Genomic DNA, 22989 nt, shown 5'->3' with positions numbered 1-22989 from the left:
TAAATTTTCTTACTATTTCATGGGAAAAAAATCATCTCATTAAATAATATTTCATTAACTAGCAGCTGAATATGTGGATTTCAAAACAAAATTATTTCTTAATTCACTATTTCTCAACTCAGTAAAAGAGTATAAAAGTAAAGTTTGATTTTAGTCACTAAACTGATTTTTTCTCTCTAGACGTCGCTACCCAAGATGCACTAGATAGAAGACACTAGTTCCTGTATCCTAACATTTAGATAGTGTTTAGATTATGTCTCAACATATATTTTTCGCCCTTTATCTGAGCTCCTCATATTTTACATGGTATAGGCTTCACAGCTCTTTATTCTTTTCAATCGTATCTGAGTCTTTTTTCATTGTGAAAACTGTAGGAGTGGAAAGAGAGTAATCCCATTCCTCCCAATTACAAAGAGGCATGGCTGACACCCCTATAATAAAAAGGTTTCAAAGAGAAAAGCATAACAAACTTATGCGCGCACATGCACATGAAAGTCATATAAAATATGAAAGCCAAAAAAAAAAAAAGACATGTTTGACAATTAATACCTTCTTCATTGGGAAAAGGGAAGTGGAGGGTCTGTAAATAAGTGAAACAAAGAGCAGACAATGGTTTGTAAATGATTCTCTTTGGGAATTGAATGGGACCTGAGGACAGACAATAGTTTGGGACAAATTTCTCCTGGGTCCTAGGTGGGTTTTTTGTTGTTGTTGTTTGTTTGTTTGTTTGTTTGCTTGTTTCTTACTCTGTGATATAAAGTTTTAATCTTCTCTGGTTAATGAAATTTCAGGAAAGGGATGAAGACACTTGTGTTCTTCTTTGGGGTTCTGATTTCTAGGTAGGTAATGGAACTTCAGAAAATAGCCTCATTCTGTGCTTTGGAAGGACAGAGAGAGAGAAGGGGTCGGGGGAGGGTCAGGGAAATCATGAGACTGCTTCCTTAGTTCAGCATGTCAAAGAGCCATACTTTGAGGTGTCAGTTTCTGAGCCCCAATAGGACTTCATATGCCACTGGAAGCTGCTGTGACCTCTAGACCAAGTTGACTTCCAATATTCCTCATGTTATTGGGTCAGGAAGTAGATGGGAGGCCAATTTTGGATCAAAGGAGACGATGGTAAGTGCATATATAGGTACATCCTAAGGAGGGAAAGTCAACACTTTTAAAGAGTTCACACCTGATATCTACAAGGAGAGGTTGCATGTTGAGAGCAAAGGGATTGGTGAGTCTTAGATGGTGATGTGATAGAGAGGTTATAAAGCTTTCATTGGCTGTGAGACATTGGGCAAGTCATTTTCTCTGACTCAGTTGCCTCATCTGTGGTGTGGAAATAATAATAGGACTAAATTAAATTGATTATTGTGAATAATAAATGAAGACAGTTGCTTAATGCTTGTAAAATGCATATCACTATGCTTGGAATATAGTAGGCACCTAATATTTATTACAAGACTGCTTTATCTTAACGCTGTATTTAAGTTTGTAATTTTACCTTACTTGTGCAATGCTACCCTGTTAGCACAGTCTTACCTTGCTGTTTCACTTGTCTATGCTTAAGCACTTAAGAGCAGGAAAATAGTAAAATAAAGATTTGTGGCTGTGATTCATCTGAAGGTGCATAGTAACACTTGTAAACTAAATTCAAATAGGTTAATCCAATAAATGCAGCCACCTAAGCACACATCAGTCCTTCCTTTCCTGCAGTTTTCTCTTGTGGAAGGCAAATTTCTCTACATTAGCTCTTGAATTGATTGCCTTTCTTCTCATTGGTTCTTAAATTATTCCCTGGTTTCTCTCTCTCATCAGTGTTTTCCTCTATAAGCTCTTTCCTCTGATCCTGTGAACTTTCCCCATTCCTCCCATTCAAAAAACAAAATTGTGTGTCCCTTCAAGGAAAGGATAGGGTGGGAGTAGAATTATCTGATTATATATTCTCCGGCTAGAGAATATGTATTTTATATATTACATGTATTTTAAAAATGAGTTTCTATTGTTTTTCTCTACTTCTATTTATCCATTGTACGACAATGAAAGTGCCCCAAACCCGACTGCAAAGATACCCAGTGACCTCCACATCACTAAACTGCAAAGGAAAATGTTCCAGATCTTACTTTACAGGAGGTAACTGCTCCAGTAACAGTTTTCCCACTCTCTCCTTGAAGTGGGAGTTTCCCTTTGAATCTCTTTGGCTTTTATGAGTCCCTCTTCAATTCTGTCCACACCTCTGAGATAGTCTTCCTTGGTGTCCTTTAACCTTGATGAAAAAGGAGTTTGGCAGGATTGGTTTCACAAGACACAGATCATAAAATCACTACTGATGGAACAGGAGGTGGTAACGAAGCTGGCCAGACCAAGACGGCCATGAAAGTGACCTCTGGTCTTCCTCACTGCTCATCATACACTAATTATAATACACTAACATGCTAAAAGACACTCCTACCAGCACCATGAGAGTTTACAAGTGCCATGGCAACTTCTGGAAACTACACTGTATGGTCTAAAAGAGGAACCCTCAGCTCTGAGAATTCCCCACCCATTTTCCAGAAAACTTATGAATAATCCACCCCTTGTTCAGCATATGGTCAAGAAATAACCATAAATATAGACAGCTAGTAGCCCTTGGGGCTGCTCTGCCTATGAAGTAGCCACTCTTTTATTCCTTTGCTTTCTTAATAAACTCGCTTTCACTGCACTCTGTCAGCTAATTCTTCCTGTGTGTCACGCCAAGAACCCATATAGCCTCCTGGGCTGAACCCCAGTTTTGGGGTTTGCCCTGTGACATTGCAATCACCTAAGTCTCTGTTCTGTGCCCATTTCTAATTTCAGTTCTACACAATACCTTCTCTGCAATCTCAATCAGACTCACCATTTTAATCATTTTACACGATTGACTCCTAAATCAGAATTGACATCTTTCCATGAGAAGATTTACATTAAGAAACCCAACTAACTTCCTCCTGGGCATCTCTGATCTAAAGGTGAAGCCATCTACCTCAAGGCTGCTGCTGCTGCTGCTTCTTTTCCACTGCTGCTACTGCTGCTGCTTCTGCTGCTGCTGCTGCTGCTGCTTCTGCTTCTTCTTCTTCTTCTTCTTCTTCTTCTTCTTCTTCTTCTTCTTCTTCTTCTTCTTCTTCTTCTTCTTCTTTTTCTTCTTCTTCTTCTCCTCCTCCTCCTCCTCCTCCTCCTCCTCCTCCTCCTCCTCCTCCTCCTCCTCCTCCTTCTTCTTCTTCTTCTTCTTCTTCTTCTTCTTCTTCTTCTTCTTCTTCTTCTTCTTCTTCTTCTTCTTCTTCTTCTTCTTCTTCTTCTTCTTCTTCTTTTTCTTCTTTTTCTTCTCCTCCTCCTCCTCCTCCTCCTCCTCCTCCTCCTCCTCCTCCTCCTCCTCCTCCTTCTTCTTCTTCTTCTTCTTCTTCTTCTTCTTCTTCTTCTTCTTCTTCTTCTTCTTCTTCTTCTTCTTCTTCTTCTTCTTCTTCTTCTTCTTCTTCTTCTTCTTCTTCTTCTTCTTCTTCTTCTTCTTCTTCTTCTTCTTCTTCTTTGTTTAGAGCAATGGCAGTGGTGTCAACTAAGGAGAATATAAAAACACCAAACCTCTCTGCTTTGCTATAAAATCAGTCTATACAATTATGTGGACTTTTTATTTTATTTTATTTTTGATATTTTAAATATGTATTAACTATGTTCTTGTTGGGGTTCAGAAAAAAAAATAAAAGATACTGCAAAGTGTGGTGCCTTGACATGCTGAGCACTTTGAACTAAAGAAGTAGCCTTAGTGCCAAGGTGTCTCTGACCTTCTCCCACCCTCCTATCTCTCACTCTCTGTCTTTCCCAAAGCACAGAGAAAGGCTTTCTCTAAAGTTCCCTCATCTGACTAAGGGAAATTTCTCCAGAAGGAATGCAGTTATCTTAAGCTCCCTCCCACTCCCATAATCTCATCAAATGAGGAAGATTAATTCCAAGAAAGAAGACTAGAGTTGACACCATCCAAAGAGCCCAGAGGATCTTTTTCTGAGGCCATTGTCTGCTACTTCTGCCCATTAACCTCCACTAAAAATCATTTGCTCTTCTTCTAAAAGTGCCTGCAGCCCTCCACTTCCCTATTCCCTGTGAAGAAGGCTCTATTAGCTTTTGAATCTCATTGGGTTATTGGGTACTCACGATGATGTCCCCATGCAGGTGCTAAGTTTTTATGCCTTTTTTCCTGTTAACCTGTCTATTGTGAATTTATTTCAGCAGACTCAATCATCGAAACTTCAGAGGGCAGAAGAAAGGGTCCCTTCACCTGGCTGTCCTTTTGTGTTCATGTCTACAACCACTACCTTACTTAGATCTCAGTCATCTTATACCTGCTCTTTACAATATCCTACACACCAGTATCTTTGGCATCAATTTTACTTCATTAAGATTTGCCTTTCTCATTGGTATAATCTATTCAAAATGCATGTCTGTATGTACTATGACATATGTATGTGTATGTATGTATGCATTTCCCTTAAGCTACGGAGTAAGATTTCAATTCCTTAGCATGACATTCTTGGCCCTTTGCTACCAGACCATTGCTCATGACTTCATTCCATTGCCTGCCTGGAATTTCTACTCACAAGTATAAATTCCAGAAATTCTGACCAACTTATTTTTCCCTGTAAACATTATGCTGTTTCCAAACTCTGTGTTTTGTCCCAGCTATTCTTTCTTTCTGGAATATTCTTTCTTCATTTTCTTTACCTTAATAAAACCTATTCCCTCTTTAGTGCTCACTTCAAAAGTTACTTCAGGAGATGGTTCCCTGCCCTCCCACTCTACATATCCCGAGTTAGATTATTTTCTATGCTTTCATAGCACTCAGTGGAAGCTACAATCAGAATTACTGGATTATCAGTGACTATCTAATTATTTCTTACAAGGATATTGAGAGTGGAAACATTACTTTCTACTGTATATACTGTGAGTTTTCATTGATTAGTTTCAGTGTAAATAATTATTGAGGTCATGTGAATTCTAGCCAGATAAAGCTTATTTGACTTGTCATAAAACAGTTATCTCAGAGTAAGAGTTGTGTGTCTCCAAAAAATACAGCATACATAAATCACTGTGAATATTATTTCCCAACTTAAAAAAATATTCTTTGTCTCTTCCCATGAATTTTTTTCCTATGTAGTAAGAACAATATACTGATTAGGTAATTCTAAGATTGTTTATGACCTTGTAAGGGTATATGGAATAAATTAGACTGTTTTTGAGCACCACAAATCTTTCTCCAATAAAAAATACTCAATGGCTGAAAAATTCTAATCCCCCAGCTGCACTCGTCTGGCCAGAATGAACTGTCAGTGACTGAATGAAGTTTCTGTCCAACTGGTCACAGTCTGAAATGCCAGCTTGGAAATTAAAAGAAGGGGTTTGTTAAATGGGACAGATTTCTGTTCTATAAATGCAATAGAGTACAAATGCAAGGGTTAAAAATAAACTTCTAAAAGTTTATAGCTAACGGAGATGTCCTGATATAAAAATGCTAGGGGCAAACAACTTGAGAAAGAAAAAATAAATAAAAAATAAAAAGAGACTATAAATATATTGTGTGGAAGTAGTAGAGATCGCCAAACACAGAAATACTTTAGAAATTCTCTGGAGCATATTAAGTTTGTTTAAATATACAGTAATCCTATATGTCCTTAAAAGGTTGGTAGTTGTCATTAGCAACAGTGCAAAGGGATGCCATTAGAAGTTTGTTTCCCTACTTGAATTCAGTAAAGAGTATTCTTTTAAAGTCAATAAACTATGGTTTATTTTTTTTTTTTAAAGTCTTGTTTGTTACAGTGGGCTTGGAAAATGCGACTAGAAACATGAAATGTCATGCTGATAATGTGTAAAGTAATAGAAACATCATTATTTAATACAAATTTCAGTTTCTAAAATATGATGAGGAATATATAAAAAATTCAGCAACTTGTTTCCCATAGCTATATCTGGAGATGAAAAGACATTTTTATACACATGTACATTTTAAGATTTACAGAAAATGAATTTGCATATTTAAATTAAGAATGAGGTAATTAGTTTTAAGAAATTAGTCTGAGAAAGCAGGAAATTCACTTAAAAACATGCTTATCAAACTCTTCATAGAACTGTAGAGTTGGGAGTCCAATCTTCCTACTCATGCTTAAATCTCTTTTATAAAACAATAATGCTCACAGGCTTCAAGAGCCCTACTGGGAATCTCAGGCTGCCCCCCCAAACCTCACCTTCACCCCACTTACATTTTCAAGGTTCATTATTTTGCTGTGTAATTTGTCAATATTCGGTCTATGTTAATCCTTTCTCATCCTTTCACTATTATGAACTCACATTCTGTTGCATAGGGAAAAAGGCCCTAGAGCCAGTAAATGAAGGTAGGAGTAGGGAAAAGCACAGATATTCAGGGAGAAGTTTGGAATGCTACCGTGGAAGTTTCTAGAATCACTGTCACCCTTGGTGCCTGCATTTAATCTGTGAAACAGTTCTCTCCACTGGTTTCTGCACATGTCTCCTCTCCCCACTGAGGCTGCTGCTTCTAACCTTACATTTAGTTTCCCTCTTCCCAGGCCCTCCCCGTCTCTACCCACCCACCCCTAACTTGACATTTTGTTTACTCTTACTTTTTCTCCTCTCCTTTTATTTTAAAAGTACTGTTGACCCTCAGACAACATGGATATGAACTGTGTAGGTTCACTTATATACAAATATGTTTCAATAAAAGTTATGTTAAGTGTGCCCACTTCTTCTGCCTCTCCCTTCACCTCCTCCACCTCTCCCACCTCTGCCACACCTGAGTCAGCAAGACCAGCTCTTCTTCTTCTTCCTCCTTGTTAGCCTACTCAATGTGAAGACAACAAGGATGAAGACCTTTATGATGCTCCACTTTCAAGTAATGAATAGTAAATATATTTACTCTTTCTTGTGATTTCCTTAATAATATTTTCTTTTCTATAGGTTATAGTAGTAATACAGTATACATAATACATATAACATACAAAATATGTGTTGACTGTTTATGTTATTGGTAAGGCTTCTGGTCAACAGTAGACTATTAGTGGTTTCGTTTGGTGGAATCAAAAGTTATACTCAGATTTTTGGCTGTGTGTGGGGTTGGCGGCCCTAACACCTGCATCGTTCAAGGGTCAACTGTAATAATTTTCAAAAATTGGCTTAGAACAGAAGGAAAAGAAACCTGCACTGATACTCTCTCCTCTGGCTCCTAAACCATAGCTTATAAATTAATGAGGTAGCATATAGAATCATTTTTTCCTACCTTTAAAGGTACATGATTTATCATCCATTGTTTAATTCTTTCATTGCTCAAGTTCAATTTTTAAATATCTGTTGTCAATGCTAAATGATGCGAATTTCATACCAATTTTGTAATTGTTTATTTCTTTATGGTATGAGGCTGTTGTGATCCTGCCTGGAGAATAATTATGACATTGAAGAAGTTATGCTTTGACATACCTAAACCTCCTTACAGTATCCTTTCTTTATGCTGTCTCACTGTCATGTCCGAGCCTCAAAAAGCTCATAAAGAATGCTAAATGCAGCTTTACTCAGACTCACTTTTTCTTCAACCCTGGTACTGGTTGCGTATGCTCTCAACACTAGTCTCCCATGAGTACCTGAACTTTCCTCCAACCTCCTCCCAAAACTGCCCTCTATCTTGTTTTCATTTATTTCACAAAAATTTCGCAGGGCAGAATGTCCAGAAGATGCTATTTTTCCTATTTGTGTATTTTTAAAAGTATATAAAGTTTGAGCCAAGGAAAGACACACAAATGATAGAATTTAAGGCAATTTCAGATGGGTAGGGGTGATGAGGGTGAAGGGGGGATAGAAAATTTGGGGTAGAGAAGTCTTTTCTGAACTAATTTCCCACCTAAGGTTTAAGATACATGTTTAGGGGGCACGTAGTGTGTGAAGACTCTAGTATCAGATAAACATGAGCTACCTAAAGTAGGTCATAAGTCTTCACTAACCAGCCTTTGGGAACTCATTGCATTTGCAAGTCTTGCTTGCCTTTAACTTTCTTAAGTCTCTGTTACCCTCTAAAGTATGGATCTTTTACTGGTTTATGCATTTGTCTGTCTCCTGGCATTTCTCAAGTTATAATTTTTACTTTTTTGTACATGTAGAGCCTGGAAGATGATACAATATCTTCATAAACTACATAGCCATTCTGTTCTTTCTGAAGTAAATCTTTTTCAATTTTTCATTTTTAAAACAGGGTCTTTCTTGTTGCCCAAGGCAGAGTGCAGCAACATCATCATAGCTCACAGCAGCCTCAAACTCCTGGGCTTAAGTGATTCCCCTGCCTCAGCCTCCCAAGTAGCTGGGACCACAAGTGCATGCCACCACGTCTAGCTAATTTTGTAGTGATGTGGTCGCACCATGTTGCCCAGGCTTTTTCTTTTTTTTTTTCTTAGTGAGACAAAAAGGGTCCCAGTCTCTATCTGCAATATTATGTATTATCATTTCATGAGGAATAAATATGCAGTAAACTATAGAAATTCATAAATTTTCTGTCTCTACAGACAAAAAGGAAACTTTGGCAGAGTTATACCCAAAGTTTACTGTATCCAGATCATTTTTGCCTTTTAGTAAACATTGAAAAGTTGTTAAGAGATCTATTGCTGTGGTGCAGTTCCTTTTTCATATTTTACAAAATTCTAAATTACAGTTTCTTTGCTACTGTATTGTCCCAAAGCTCCACTTTTCTCTATTTCTTATTCCTCTAGACAACTGTCATTCACTACTGCTTTCTTTTCAGTATTTCACTTACGTTCTAATTTGCTTTGGACTCTGTTTCTTCTTTGTTAGAAGAATGCTTGAGGCTTCAAATCCTCTATAAATTGTAGAAAATGGCAAATATTTATTTTTCATTTAATAAAGCATATACTAAAGTTTATATTAAGATATCTGTCTCATCTAATAATAAAACATTTTCAGATCATCTTTGTATCATTGTCCACATTATGTTCTTCAGTTACGTCAAGTCTGTTAGATGCATGTTATAATCCTCTCTTTTTACAAATAAAGAAACTTGGGGCTCTGAGACATTGCAACCTGAGTAACATCACACCCTGTGACGAGTGAGAACAAGAACTGAGGGCTCCCGATTCTCTGTATTGTGTTCCCCCAGTGAGTGAGCCTAGGCTGGGAGCAGTAATCAAGCACTGTTTCTATCTGCTTTGAAAATAAATTTTGGACAAAATGTTTATCATCATAATCAATACATGCATATCAGATTTTCTCTTACTTAAGGAAAATCATCAGAAAGGTGAGGCTAATATTCTATCTTGGTTTATAAGTGACAAGCTATTTCTCAGTAGACCTTAAAAATTGCCATACACAGAAAGAAAAATGCCACATGTTCGCACTTACATTTGGAACCTAAAAAGTTCAACACCGAGAAGCAGAGAGTAGAATGGTTGCTACCAAAAGACTGAGGTCTGGGTGGAAGGAGGGAGGTTTGTGGAGATATTGGTCAAAGGATAAAAAATTTTAGTTAGGCAGGAGTAATAAGTTGAAGAGATCCACTGGATATTATGGGGACGATAGTTAATAATAATGTATTGTACTCTTGAAAACTGGTAAGAGAGTAGATTTTGAGTGTTCTCACCACGAAAAAAAAAGATAAGTATGTGAGGTAATGCATATGTTAATTCACTTGATTTATTAAATAGCTATTCCATAATATATACATATTTAAAGATATCACATTATACTCCATAAATATATACAATTTTTGTCAATTAAAAATAATAATTAAAAAGACACAAAATGCGTTACTCTTCCATTGACAGTTGATGTTGAACATTTTTACATCTGTAACAGTGAATTCTGCTGCATCTATTTTTTAAAAAATAGGAAGTGACATATTTTAAAATCAATAATGTTAGAGTAGACATGCCCTTATTCTCTCAGTTAAAGCTCTTAATTCTCTATCCATCATAAATTTCATTCTATACAACAAGCTCACTCAAACCTAAGGGCCTTTGTCCTTGGTATTGCTCCAACTGAAATTCTTTTTTCATAGATTTTGTGGCTCTGTTTTGTCATTAAGTACTCAACTTAGTTGTTAACTGTCATCTCAGAGAACTCTTTCTTGAAAAACTATCTAAAATATTTTCCCACTTTTGATTATACTTTATCAATCACATCATCGTTTTGTAGCATTTATCAATATCACAAATTAACTTATTCATTATTTGTTTGTTGTTTACTTTTCTTCCCTTTCCAGAGTGGAATCTTCATGAGAGAAGAGGCTTGTCTTTTGTTCAATACTTCTTTTTTTATTTTATAAATAAATTAGAATTAGAATTTGTTCTTATTTTATAAATGTCTTTCATCTCTTGCTCTCATCTCTAGTACTTAGAAGAATGTGACTCCCTCTTCATCAATTCTTCAATTAGATGAATTTAATTCAATTCTAACAAATGAATTAATAAATCTAGGACAGATGTTTCTTTTGTAGATTCACAAAAGTTGACAGTCTAGCCACTGTTTGAGATAGGAATTCAAAAATGCTGGATACATTTTTGAACAGTGTTAATTGTTACGTTTGTTTAAACGTTTATGAAAATCTGCCTTCCCTAATTTTTGTTCATTCTCCGGCAGAAGTCAGCTTTCCTTTTATACACTGAATACATCTAATATCTCTTCCATCACTTGAAATAATGAATGTCAGTTTCTTTGTCATTTCTGTGCCTCCTTCTTTCAGAGTCAACTTTTTCACTCTCTTTTGCCATTACTCATATTCCTAGTTTTCAAATGCCCATTGCACTTGCCCCACCCCTCCCTGCTTTCTTTGGCCAGCCTTTACTTAGCCAACGTTTCTCTTCAAACAAGTTATACTAGGTGTGAGAAGGCCCTTTCCTCCCTCATCCAGGAGGGTTGGAGTAGAAGTATAGTCATGGGGTTTTAGAGTCCATCAGATTCAGGTTCAAATTTTCCTTTTACTTATTAGTTGACTCCATTAGGTATGTAAACTCTCTAATCCTCACGTTTCTCATCTGTAAATGAGAATCATAAGAGGAAAATTGTAATTATGTATATAGACCACTTGTTTGGGTTTCATCAAAATGCCTGCCCTTGCCTGCCCAGCCTTCCCTCCACCCCTGATGATTTCTGATTCAATCAATACATTGATACAGGTATAAACCAGGAATAAAAATATCAACTTAATTGCAGGTAAAACTGTACTAGAGAGCACAGTTTGTGCTGTTGCTAAAATTGGCCTCCTAATACTTCTTTCACTTGTTTAGATGGTGAATCAATGGTCAACTAATTCCTCTGATTATTTTATACCATAACTGCTCTTAAATGAAGTTTTTCTAACTTTTTGTCTTTCATCTATTAATTAGACAAATAATTTTATAAATCCAGTATAAGATTCTATGCATATTATATTTCCTTTGAAAAATATAGTCCCATTATTCCAGCCTGTTGATCTTTTTGAATTAGTCTTTGATAAGTAAATTAATTAGGTATCCCACCAGGATTTTTGTCACCTATGAATTTGGTAAACTTACTTTCCAAGTTTCCTTTTATGCCACTTAATATAAATGTTGATGAAGGCATGATTAATAATAGAATCACGTGGCACATAATTAGAGGCTTTGCTATATGTGGACTTCTTGAGTAAGGTTGAAACTATGACCAATTCTGCTTTCATCTTAGCCATGTTCCCTCACCCTGTAAAGCAAGGATATTGTTGGAGATACTATCAGATCCCCATTTTAAAATATATTCTGCCGTGTCTGGAACATTGTTTTTTTATGCCAGTACAGTAACCTTATTTTTTCCAATTTCATTTTTTTATGTTTAGTACACACGTAGAATCCCCTAACCACATCTTTTTCTAAATGCTCAAGAATAATTCTGGAACTTTGTAGGGATTCTATATTAAGCCAATTTGTAGACCAGAAATCTTTCCTTTGAACTATGTAACACTCGCCCATGGGACTCTTTCACTCGATTCCTCAAAGATAACCAGAAATAGAATAGCAATCACATTTTCAAAGTTTTCTCCATATCCTAAGAAGTAATTTGTATGGGTCTAGAGACTCAACCTCATTAAAAGGTTGGGTGTTTACCTATTATCATTTTCCGTATCTTGGGCTCCAATTTCCTTTTAACCGTGTCTGTTCTACACTTTCCGTTGCAACAATTATTCCCTTGATAGCCTGTCTGGAAAAAAATAATTCTGCTTTTTGTTAGTATTTAACCATCTGCCCCAAGCAATGGGGCCAAACCTTTCTTTCTTTTTATCTTCAGCATCTTAACATGTAGATAAAAAAATTTCTGTTAATTATCCCTCACTTTAACAAACTATTTTCTATTTGTCTTTGACTTTGTTGACACTAGTCTTAAGATTTGTGCTACTCTTGTATTTATTTATTCTAGGGTAGATTCATTTCTTCCTATACCGTCCATAACCATCCACCACACGGAACCAAACCAAGCCAAACAAAACAAAACCAGAAACATTTTTTAGAATATTTGCGGTATTTCAAATTGCTTTTCTGGTGGATGTTCGTGATTAAATTGATATTATTTTATTTTTATTTTGTCAACTTTCTGTCCCTACCACGTCATGCTTCCTTTCAGAATCTGTGGAAATGGGCTCATATTAATAACTTTTTGATTTTAACATTAAATCTTATAAAACCTTAACATAAGTCATATTGCATTTAGTACTGGCTCATCACTGTTTTAAATTCTAAGATATTATGGTCATTTTTTCATTTCCTTTGCAAGAATTAAGTCCATAGTACAATTCACACTGGTGATTTCCTCAACCTTGTAAAAGAGCAAGTTGTTAGGAAAGAAAGTTAATAATTTATAAAATATCAAAATGAATAAGAGATCTGTTAATTATTGAGCATATATACATGGTATAATGGTATGCAGGCATTAAAAGATTTATGAAAATGTATAAATAATATGGTAAAATCTAATGAATGAAAATTACATCAAATGATATACTTGAAACAGGGAAAGGCACCAAAATGTTTATTGGGTTCATTTATATTGGGATGAGAGATCAGGAGTGATTTACATACTCTTGTCTGTACTATCATATTATTACTTGCTTTTTTTATTACTACAGAACCAGTGAAATAAATATATTATCATTGTAAATTATACAAATTAAAGTATGAAAATCACTTTATTACAATCATCCCTTACTCTCAAATCAATTAATGCCAACATAGGTAACTGTGATTAACATATTAAGAATACAATTTTAAATGAACCTTTCAGTTTTGCCTATACATGTTGCTATATTGAAGTTTTTCTAACATCTCTTTTGTCACATTTGGTGATTTATATTTTCCTGACTATATCACCGTTGATGACTAATTATTTTTGTGCATGGATGCTGTCTCTCTCTCTCCTTTCTGTCCCTGTCTCTCCATCTCTCTCTTTTCCTTCCACTGTCCCTGCCTTTTTCTTTGTCTCTGTCTTCATTCATCCATGTTTTTCTCTCTCAGAGATACTGACCAATAGACAGATAGATAGACAGATAGATGACACACAATACCAATGCTCCACTTTTTCTACCAAATATTTATTGTTTGTACACCGTGTGAAATGTTGGGGCCGTATTCTAATGATGTGACTTAAGCCTCTCAAAACATATCTGGGTGGTACATGTGTATGTTATTATTAACATGTTACAATTTTAAGTGTCCTGAGCTTATTATCCATACTCTCTGAGAAGCAAGCACGTAAGTATGTGAAGCTGTAACAATTATTCTGGTTCTCTATCTTGCATTCTTATTGTAATTTCTACACTTATCAACCCTTTCTCCTTCTCTTCTTTTCCTTCTATTCTTCCTCCTTCTTCTCCGGGTTAATATCTGCCATTGTTTATGCCACTTTAGCTAAACATTTCATTTAGATATTTTTCTTCTTCCTCAATTTTCATTTTAGATACTTTGATCAGACTGGTTATCCCCCCTTAAACATGCTTTATATCCTTAGAAGATACATTTTATTTGAAAGGAAATTATTCTTCAATCTTGAGTATTTTTCAAAAACTAGTCTTCATAATGTCAATATCAAATAAAAATATAAAGGCAAATCTCCAAGCAAAAGGTTTTGTTTGGAAATATACAAAAAATAAAATTGTAATTCGGGACATATGCACAGACTGTGGTGGCTTTTGAAATGTCTGAAGAACAAAGAAGAAGGTAAAGGTTTTACAGGGAAAGAGAAAAGATAGATGAGTTGTTTTGAAAGAAATCTCATTGGCATTTGAGACATTATGCCAGGGTTGGCGAGCAGCAGCAGGTACTAGTAAAATTAGTCTCAAAATCATTCTTGAAGTGGGCATTTGTGATCTCAGTGTTTTGTTTTCTTTTGTTTTGTTTTGTTTTTCCTGCCTAGGTCTCTGGACTCTAATTTAGTCGGGTGTGAAAGGATTGACCTCAATTTGTTAAATTAATTTTCAGAGTACCAATGGACTGCCTTGGATAGCAACCCAAGTGCTCGTAAAAAATGATTTTTAAAAAAAATTTATTTATTATTATTATACTTTAAGTTCTAGGGTACATGTGCATAATGTGCAGGTTTTTTACATATGTATACTTGTGCCATGTTGGTGTGCTGCACCCATCAACTCGTCAGCACCCATCAACTCGTCATTTACATCAGGTATAACTCCCAATGCAATCCCTCCCCCCTCCCCCTCCCCATGATAGGCCCCGGTGTGTGATGTTCCCTTTCCCGAGTCCAAGTGATCTCATTGTTCAGTTCCCACCTATGAGTGAGAACATGCGGTGTTTGGTTTTCTGTTCTTGTGATAGTTTGCTAAGAATGATGGTTTCCAGCTGCATCCATGTCCCTACAAAGGACACAAACTCATCCTTTTTGATGGCTGCATAGTATTCCATGGTGTATATGTGCCACATTTTCTTAATCCAATCTGTCACTGATGGACATTTGGGTTGATTCCAAGTCTTTGCTATTGTGAATAGTGCTGCAATAAACATACGTGTGCATGTGTCTTTATAGCAGCATAATTTATAATCCTTTGGGTATATACCCAGTAATGGGATGGCTGGGTCATATGGTACATCTAGTTCTAGATCCTTGAGGAATCGCCATACTGTTTTCCATAATGGTTGAACTAGTTTACAATCCCACCAACAGTGTAAAAGCGTTCCTATTTCTCCACATCCTCTCCAGCACCTGTTGTTTCCTGACTTTTTAATGATCGCCATTCTAACTGGTGTGAGATGGTATCTCATTGTGGTTTTGATTTGCATTTCTCTGATGGCCAGTGATGATGAGCATTTTTTCATGTGTCTGTTGGCTGTATGAATGTCTTCTTTTGAGAAATGTCTGTTCATATCCTTTGCCCACTTTTTGATGGGGTTGTTTGTTTTTTTCTTGTAAATTTGTTTGAGTTCTTTGTAGGTTCTGGATATTAGCCCTTTGTCAGATGAGTAGATTGCAAAAATTTTCTCCCATTCTGTAGGTTGCCTGTTCACTCTGATGGTAGTTTCTTTTGCTAAAAAATGATTTTTAGGCTTACCTCACGACAACTGAGCATTCATTGTTGGTGACAAGGCTCAGGGATCTGTATTTTAACAAGTTTTCCAGGTGATTATTGTGTCTAGCAGAGTTTGAAATTCACTCAGCAAACTTTGTTACAGAAAACTAAGTTTGTTCTGTTGCACCATTTAGAAAACCAACTTGTTTGCTTCCTTTTCTTCTTTTCCCCTTCCCTCTCTTCCTTTGCTTCTTCTTTTCTTCTTTCTCTTCCTCCTCTTCCTCTTCCTCCTCTTCTCCTTTTTCTTTTTTTTTTTTTTGTGGCGGGGAGAGTGGGGGTTTACTTCTTACAACACGCTTTCATATCCACACCACAAACTTGGGATAAAGTGGATATAAGAAAAATACCAGGCCCAGAACTGTCTATTGAGGATTCCACAGACAGTAGAAACATATTCCAGTCTTCTTATCATGTAATTACTTGTTTTCTTGTGAATTTGTTGACTTTGTTAAGACATGAAATACTCCATTGTGTGTCAAAACGTGTTCTAAAAGATTATCTTCCTCCTATTAGTAATTTCATATTCTTCAGGGAGCAACTTTCATTGGATTCAGTATTACTTAAGTTCTTTTCTTGGTATTTTTTTCTATTTCAGTTCTAGGAATTATGTTAATTTTAGGTTATTTGTCTATTGTGTTACTGATTTTAGGTAACTTTAAAAACAATTTCATGGAGAAAAACACAAAATATAAAAGTTCATCTATACTATAACTATGTAAAACAAGTAAAAGGAAAAGTACACAGAAAAAAAAAACAGGATACATTAATATATCAACAATAGCTATCTCTCACTGTGGGTACCATTGATTTTTTTTTCTTCTTTCTCCTACTTTTCTGTATTTTCATTTATTCTTTACTGAAGAAATTATTATTAGATGAAGAAATAAACTTCACTGTTTTAGACAACATCTACATTTCAGAATTAAAATTAGGAAAAAAAATCTGTTTTTTTCTTAAACCTGTAAAGGTGATAGAAGTAGTAGCCTACATTTAGAAATTGAAAAATTTCTAGCATTTAGAAAAAAATTAGGTGTCAATCTTCATGCACAATTGTTAATCAAGCAATTCATCATTATTATGGATTATTTGAACAATCAAGAGAACTAGAAAAAAAATCACTCCAGCTAATCCACAAAAGTAATGAGAACTAATTATACTTTTCTAATTCCTGTTTTATGGATAGATTCTTCATATTTGATTTAATTTGACATCTAGTTTTTAAAATTTAATATTACAGAAAACATTTCTTCATATTATAATGAATTTTTTGTAAATATATTTTAGTGATTGCCTACCAAGTCTTCTGAGTGTCTATGCCATAGATTACACAGTTATCTCCTCCTGTGAATATTTATTTTTTTTTCAGTTTTTATATTGTAAATAATGCAAAACAATCCCCAAACCGCCTAAACCCTTTGTACTATGACCAGTATAACCTTATTTCTCCCTCTCGCTTTTCCTCCTTTTCTCCCTTTCTTTTCCTTTTTATCTTTTTTCTTAATATAGATTATTTTCGTAAGCTACTTTTTGAGAAGTTTCATTACTGGGTCTGTTAAGGTATGTCCCTGGCCAACAGACAAAATGGACTCCCCATGGCTAAATGAGGTGATCAAAGTTAAAACAGAATCAGGCAGCCATGGCTCAGTGAGGGACCGGTCACACACTGTGTTCTTGGAAAGATATTTTAAAAATATCACAGGATGTCCCTTCCTACAACAGGCCAAAACAGTTCCTGTTGTTGCTGCCAAGATTAACTGTAGCAAGGAACCCCAATCTCACCCCAGTGCCATTTGAAATAAACATCTGACAGATTCTTCTGGTTTGGGTCTTGGAAACCACCCAATCAGAGCTTGGCTATTTTGACCAATCAGAATGAAACAAATTTGAGTCCTTTATTTGCATAAACAGACCTGATTGGGAGCTTTTCCTATTTAAGCCTTTGTTCTCAGGAAAGCAGACTTTCACTTGTATTGGAAGTTGTGCCTCCCCAATCAATGGATTGTTTTTATAGAAAATAAAGCCTTTCTTTTTTCTCCATGGATCTCATGGTCTTTTATCAACAGGTCAAAGGGAATTAATATTTTTTAAAAGCTCCTAATACATACTGCCAATTGTTTTTTCACAAGGAGTTTAAGAGTTTACACTCCTAACAGTAGCATGTAAGAGGATCTGGGAACTTTAAAAATTTTGATATTGGAGATTCTTGACAATAGCAAAGACAAAGTAAAGATGTTTCCTGAGAACAGCAAGGATAATATTGGAGATTCTTTTGCTATGTTCTTTCTGAGCATGTAATCATACTGACTGGTAACTTGTCACAGATGAGCCAAAGCAGATATTTTCTTTTATATAAAATCTGAAAAGTTGACTTTTTGGAGATATTTGCTGGTAAATAGCTTAACCTAATAGCTCTAATAAAAAATGCTGGTCTCATCCCTTGGAGACATTTTTGATAACAAATCCAACTCACCAGATTTCAAGGATGCATTTGATGTCAGATTAGGGTGTGTATGTATGTGTGTGTACAGAGAGTGTACTTTATGGCCAACATGGTAGCCTGGGCTAAATTTTATATAGCAATAATCAAAGCACAATTTTAAATTAGACACAGACCTCCTCAATTACATGGTACCAGAATGCAAACTTGGCTGAATGGATCTGTAGCGATATACACAAAATTTTGCAAACAGAATGAGAACTGTTTAATTTTATTCCCAATAATAAATGAAAGTTATATTTTTTTAATGCTTTGTGTTCTAGTACTAAATAATCCAAAAATCTTAAATCTCAAAAATGTTTAGGGTGGTTTCTTCTCAGTGTAAAAATTTCTTTCATGCTAGTTTTTCTGGCATCAGACAGCATTCTATGCCATGACAACATTCAGATTTCTAGGTATAGTTCACTCAGATCTGTCTCTTCTTCTATGAAATATTAAATCAGCAGCTAAGCTTGTTTTGCCATGTAGAATAATGGTGGTTATAACAAGTTAGTTTGCATTTGTATGTACACGTCTTTGGATGGACATTCAACCTTCACAACAGCATCATAGATAAGGCAAGTGAGGCTAGATAATACCACCCCTTGACCACCTTCATCATCTTATAACAGGAATCTAAAGCTGAGAGGCCTCAAGTGACTTTCAGATCATAAAACAGAACAAATGACATGAACAAGGTAGGTCTTCTGACCACTAATACAGGATCTTTTCCCTTTACCACAGATAGATAGAAGCCAGCATTAATCCTTGGTAAACAACGTTCTAACCCAATAATACAGTTTACCAAAATCATTCAAAGTTGAGGAAGCGAGGTGTTTTTATAATATTAAGAAGATACATTTTATGGTCAAGCAGAACTAAATTTGAATTTCACTACCAAGAAGCATAAGAACTTTGGGTAAATTCCTTAACCTGTCTAAACAAGTGTTCTTGTTACAAATTTAGTATAAAATAAGTTGATAGATATAAAGCTGTAAAATAGTGTTTGGCACATAGCACAAGCTCGATAAGCACATGCCCTTACTTCTTTATATTACATTTATTATTTTAACATTATATTTTACTTATTATTAAAAGGGTAATCTAAAACTAGTTTATATAAATTTTACTGTGAAATATATTAATATTAATGTATTACATTTTACCTGATATTTATGTTAGATTGTCTGTGTTTTAAAAATTACTACTTAGCCTTACATTTTATTTTCTAATAAAATGTGAATGTATATCATCAGATTATTTATATTGTAAAAATGTAGAGAAATCTTTGTACCTCAGACTCTCAGTCACTATGTTAGTGTTACCTGTAGCAAATGTTTTATGAGACTATTACAATAGATGGCCTTAGCCAATCTTTGTTGTCTTCGGAGACCACAGCAAAACAGATGAGGATTAATATTTTGTTGAAGAGGGTGCTGGTAGTGTAGTGATACATAGGAATTAACAAACTCTGGGACAAAGAGGCTGAAAATGTCTAAGGATAAAAAAATCTCAACTATATACTGGGATTCAGAGCTAGTCAATGTGAGTGGCAAGTTATCTTCCATATCTGCATGAACGTGATGTTTATAGGGAAGGAGACGAAAGAGGTCAAGTACATTTAAAATTCAAGGGATTATAAACTTTAGACCTAAAAATCTTTACATTCCCAGTCTTTTAGTCTATTAATTACAAGTGATGAACTTTGAAAAGAATTAAGCCAATTAACTCCTGTGGTGCCAATCTAAAAAGCTTTAGAGGGTAGCTGGTAGCTCTGGAAGAATTTAGAAAACATTTTAATCAATTCTTAGATTATCCAAGATTTTATTTTTTATTTTTTTATGCCATATGAGACATCACAATAAAAGCACCTCTTATTTCTTAAGTTCTTCGTCTCCTATGTCTGCATATTACACCACCAAAGAAAGCATTTTCTATTAATAGCATTCAACTAGCTTCTATTTCAAAGGTCATAAAGTAATAATTGAGAATTTAACTTCGATTGGACAAAAAGCGAAGGAAATGAATTGCTATCTCTATCACCATAAATCTACAGAGCTACAGAGCTGTTAGCCACTTTCTGTGTCACGTGTCAAACATGAATTGTTCACAGGTGGCTAGAGTGAACATTTGATTCTTGGTTCCCTCAATAAGCAAACAGTGTTGCAGTTTTTTTCTCAAGTCTACCTGTTCCCATAGGATACTATTTGGCTTCTGTATAAATTTCTTGAAGGTGATCAAATGACTGATACACAAATTTAAAACATCTCTTAGTGTAAGTTTTATAAGTCTGTTGCAACAGGTCCCAAGGCATACATAATATTTCTTTTTTTTGTCATATGTCACTCAAAATGGAAAACCAAAATCATACATGATTTATAGTCTAAGAATTGCTCCTTTTTACAGTGGTTCTCAAACAAGCCTGAATTTAGAATCACCTTTGCTAGAAAGTAAAATGTCCTTCACTCTAGATTCAGAGCCATTAATTCTTGAATGGGACCAAGAATTTGGACTTTAACAAGCAGCTCAGGGATGTTTTGATTGGATGAGTTTCAGCCATGTCTTTCGTTGACAGCATTCAAGTGTGGAAAGTCGACAGTTGATGACAGTCAGTCACTTACTTTTTTAGGTCCCAGGACAAACCACTGAGCCCCTGAGCTCAGACCTGCTCACACCACTTTTGGTGATGCAGACAGTTGAAACCATCAGTTAAAACCTGCTAAGCTTATGGAAAATAACACCAACATGTTACGGCCTCCTTCTGTTTTTGCCTAAGAAAACCAACAAGCTCTGAAGCAATTCCTTTCAAATGTATATGGAGTTCTTGTTGCATTAGGAAATGCATGTGGTTTCATCTCAAACATACTTTTGGGTAAAAAAAAAAAAAAAAAAAAAGCCTGATTTTCTACTGTGTTTCTTGTTAAGATATTAAAGCAATATAAATAAAAATTGTGAAATTTCCCAACCAGTAGAACTGCAGACTGAGAGCAGAAGATAGGAATGAGAACAGATGAAAATAAGAGAGATTGTTTTTAGATATTTTTCCACTAAATGTTTGAGATTAAATTATATTAATATTTACAGCTAACTAAAGACGTTTTTTCTTAACTTGCTTTGTGAAAAAGTTGTCAATTTTTTCTACCCAGACTGTATCATTTTCTTTCATCCTTATTTCTCTCCTATTTCTTGTATTCTCACTCTTTTTTCATACTTTCCTTTCACAGTTAGACTCCGTTTCCATCTATTCCTTCATCCATTTTTGTCTCCTTGTTCAGTTTATACAATCATATGGCATTCACCAGCTAACCAGCCAGAGACCAACATTCAGTCTGAAGATCATCCTATGTTTATAGGGACATGGTTATAAAACTCTTCAGAAAACCTGATGTTGATGATACTTTCTGTTAACTAATGTTCTCTGGAGTTGCAGTGATTGAATGTAGTTATTGCAGCTCTTCTTTTATCTTCTCTAAGTTCACGTCTGGGTCACTGCAACAGAATTCTCTTCTTAGCTCCTAGCTGTCCATGGGCTTTGTGCCCTCCTCAGAGGCTGCTTTATTGTTAGTGGATGGAGTGGGTGGTGGGTGGTCTGGAGGTATTTTGCACTTAAATTTCTATTCCCATACTTTCCAGTGTCCAGGCAATAACTCTGTCGTCACTCACCTTACTCTTTTCCTCAGCATCTTATTTTTCAGGTGAACATTAAAAAATATCTCTTTATGGCAAAATCATCTAATCCTTCATAAACTAAATGCTAAGCCATCTTTTGCCATTGATATTCCTGCTTTGTTTGGTTATGTAGTTTTTAACGCTAGATAATGACATTTGTTTTCCCTCTGGGACTTTCAATGTTGAAATTCTTAAAAAGTGTAGATAAACATTGGGCTGATAGTTAAATTGATCATGGGATGTAGAATGTGCCCCTTATTATGCAGAATCTATGTCAAATTGTCTGTCCTACACGAAAAGAGAAAAAAATGTGTGGGGGGAGGAATTGGTTCTAAAATCAGAGGGGAATGAGCACATAAAGCTTTCAGAAGTCATCCATCCGAAAATTTAATATAGCCCCATCTCAGAATTACTTTTACAGGGGCCAAATAGAAATGAAAACCTTTAATTTGGTTTACTTCCCTGGTGAAAAGATGGCTAGAAAACAAAGAATTTCAAGAAACTAGGAAATAGGTGGAGGATGAGAATGTTCAACAGGTAATAATTTAAGATTTAATGTTAAGGTTAAAATACTAGCCAGACATTATACTGAACCTTTAAAGTTCCAGAGTCAGAGTACTGGAGAGTCAGAGATTTCAGTTAGTTGCATTTAGCTAAACTCTAAGATCCTGGATGAGTCTAAATTGTTTACATGGGTCATAAAGTGCTTTATGGATGAATGGCCTGATCTGCTACAAGACTAGCTCGTGTTCACTGTTGTATATTTTGCCTATTCATCGTTTTTTATAAGTCTTCAGACACTAAATCTTGTTGTTAAAAGATGTGAGTTACAGAGAGCTATAAAGTTAGCCAGCTGTTCTCAGAAATGTTTTATGTTTAGTGGGTATTTGTTTCTTTAATCATCTAGAAAAAGTTGTCATCATACTGGGCAAACCAGCTTTTCTTTGTCTTTCTTATGACAGACTATTGAACTGTTGAAGACTGTAAGATGCACACACATTAATTTTTATTATTTGGTTTGCAATACTAGAGTTTTAGTGTCTGAAAAATATAGTAATATACACTTAACATGCCCTGTTGTAACAATTTTACTATCAACTTTTCATCCTGTGAGTTACTTCCCATTTTTCCTCTAAATTCCAGTATACTGTACAAAATTTCAATCCAGTTAATTCTTACGCTTAATCACATGTAGGATGAGGTAGCATTTGCTTTCACACTTTGTAGAATAAGGATTTCACAATGCTCTCATTTTCTCTAC

Source organism: Macaca nemestrina, chromosome 6 (assembly GCF_043159975.1).
Source record: "Macaca nemestrina isolate mMacNem1 chromosome 6, mMacNem.hap1, whole genome shotgun sequence".
NCBI lineage: Eukaryota > Metazoa > Chordata > Mammalia > Primates > Cercopithecidae > Macaca > Macaca nemestrina.
This window is presented reverse-complemented; position numbering follows the sequence as displayed.